Genomic DNA, 2,564 nt, shown 5'->3' on the forward strand with positions numbered 1-2,564 from the left:
GATTACATACAAATAAAACACAGTATTTACCTTAGTCCACTGAAAAGGTAAGTCTGTGAGATTAAATAGGATAAGGAGCATGTACGTGTATGTATCTGTATTGCTTATATAGAGAAATATTAGGAAGGATAGTTCTCAAATTAGTAACAGTGACTTAAACTGAACTGGATATATGGGATAGTTTTCATTTTTTTCTTTATACTTTTGTATATTGCTCAAAATATTCTTTTGAGAATGTGTTATTTTTATTGCGAATGTATTATTTTTATAATCACAAAAAGCTATTCTTTCTAAAAATAGATCTGATAGTCTCTTTCTTGCCCTATCAATAACTACATGTTGATTAAATTTATAAAGTTCAGTTCCTTAGTATAAAATATAATGTCCTTCATGATATGACTCTACTTAACTGCCTAACCTCATTTTCAGACTCTGTACCAAATGCTTCAGCGATACCAGAACGTAATTTTCCAAAGAGGCCATTTTCTTCATGCTTTCATGACTTTGTTGAGGCTATTCCTTGTTTCTTTCTCCACTTTCTCACCCTCCAAGCTAGTACTCAAGCAATATTGTCTAGTCCACTCAACCTCTGTGAGAATCAATCCAAAGCCCAGAGAGTGTAACCAGGCCAAATACAGAAAGTAATAATGACTATTCAATGTCCGCATGTATCCAGTTATATATTGCTACATTTCTCTATTCCCCAGGTCTAAATCCTATCAAGTATAGATCTAAAATTTTTACTCTCTCTTTTCTTTGATCTGATATCTCTGTGAGGTGATAGCTAAGAGGACAAAACAAACACATATTCAAACAAACAGAAGCAACTTCTTTTGATCATGGCCTAATAACTTCTGGCCCTTTGGGTAGTACTAGACAGTCTTCTTTCCTACTAAACTTCACTAACCTCCTCACTTCAATTAATTCAGGCAGTCCACTCTGTTAAAACAGCAATTCACAATATATCAAACTACCGCTTCTTATCAACAAAATTCCCACATTATGGTATCTCTGGAATCGGAGAAGTATTTTAAAATAAACGGATTGCTGTTTTAGTATTATGGGATAGTTCAACTGATAAATAATTCTTAATTTTATAGTATTATCTAAAATAATGTGTGTCTTGCAACCAATATCATCTTAGAATTGATTACATCTTAGCATCTGTGTGTATGTGTCTGTGTGTGTAGTTGTCCCATGGTTTTTGGTCAAGTCCTGTAGAATATAAACTTCTTAATAAGAGTGAATACTGTATCTCTGGTATACTTGGCACTTACCAGCCATTCAATAATCATTTGTAAAAGATTAAATAACATTTCATCCACAGTAATGTATGTGGATGCATGTGGTCTCATTGGAACGTCTATACCAATACTTGAATAGCCTAATAAAACCTAAAACATATTCCAAGATCTGCATATCAGGAGAGTAGACAATTCTCCAAAGCTGAGTAAGAGCAGGGGAAACTTAGGTCAGCCTATATATTTCTGATTAGAAATGCAAGTAAAAATGAGAAAACTTGAGGAAACCTAAATTCAGGTCTGCCAAGAATTTTGCAAAGAAGCATGATCAGTATTATCTGTAAGCATATGTTTAAAGTCTAATTGATGTGGGGTGGAAAGTGATCTGTTCTGAAGTTACCAGCTTTGGTTAACATGACAACAGTATTTCTGTTATTTTCATTTTTTTCTCTCTCTACTTCTCTGGCTCCTCTATCAGACTTCATAAAAAAAGAAAACTTCTCCTGTGAGTTCACGTGTTGATATATATTGTATGCTGAATAATGGTCACCCCCAAATGTCAACATTTGAATCTCCAGAATCTGTGAATGTGTTAACTTACATGGTAAAAGGGACTTTGCAGATGTGATTAAAGTTAAGGACCTTGTGATGAAGAGATTTCCTGAATTATCTAGGAGTGTCCATTGTAATTACAAGTGTCATAAGAAGGAGGTAAAGGGAGATTTGAATACAGACGAGGAGTGTCAGAAAAGGAGAGGCAATGCAATGAGGGAAGTGAACACTGGAGTGGTGCAGCCGTGGACCTAGGAATGCAGGCGGCCTTCGTGGAACCTGCAGAAGGAATCAGCCCTGCAGACAACTTGATTTTAACCCTGTGATACTCACTTCAGACTTCTGCTCCCCAGAACTGTAAGAAAACAAACTTGTGTTGTTATAAACCACTCAATTTGTGGTAATTTGTTACAGCAGCAATAAGAAAACAAACACAATGTTCTGCACAGTTTTTATCTCTTCTAACTCTATATACACCCCGAAGCAATCTCATCTCTGCCTGAAATTGTAGTCACCATCTGCAAGCAGTTGATGCTAAATTCTGTCTCTGGGGTGAGGCACCTTCACCTTGATCTCACACAGGCAAATGTAATACAAAAGTCCCAGACTTAAATCATCTCTCACTATGACTGTGCCCTTTTTTGTACTTCCTGTCATAGTGACTGGCACAATTCAAGAAAAATTCTAGGAAGTTTGACTAACCCTTCCCTTCACAAACCACATTGAATCCATCACCAAATTTGAAATTGTACACCTAAGTTGCTCCTGATG

The sequence above is a fragment of the Galeopterus variegatus genome, unplaced genomic scaffold (genome assembly GCF_000696425.1).
Source record: "Galeopterus variegatus unplaced genomic scaffold, G_variegatus-3.0.2 Scaffold39, whole genome shotgun sequence".
In the NCBI taxonomy this organism is placed as follows: Eukaryota; Metazoa; Chordata; class Mammalia; order Dermoptera; family Cynocephalidae; genus Galeopterus; species Galeopterus variegatus.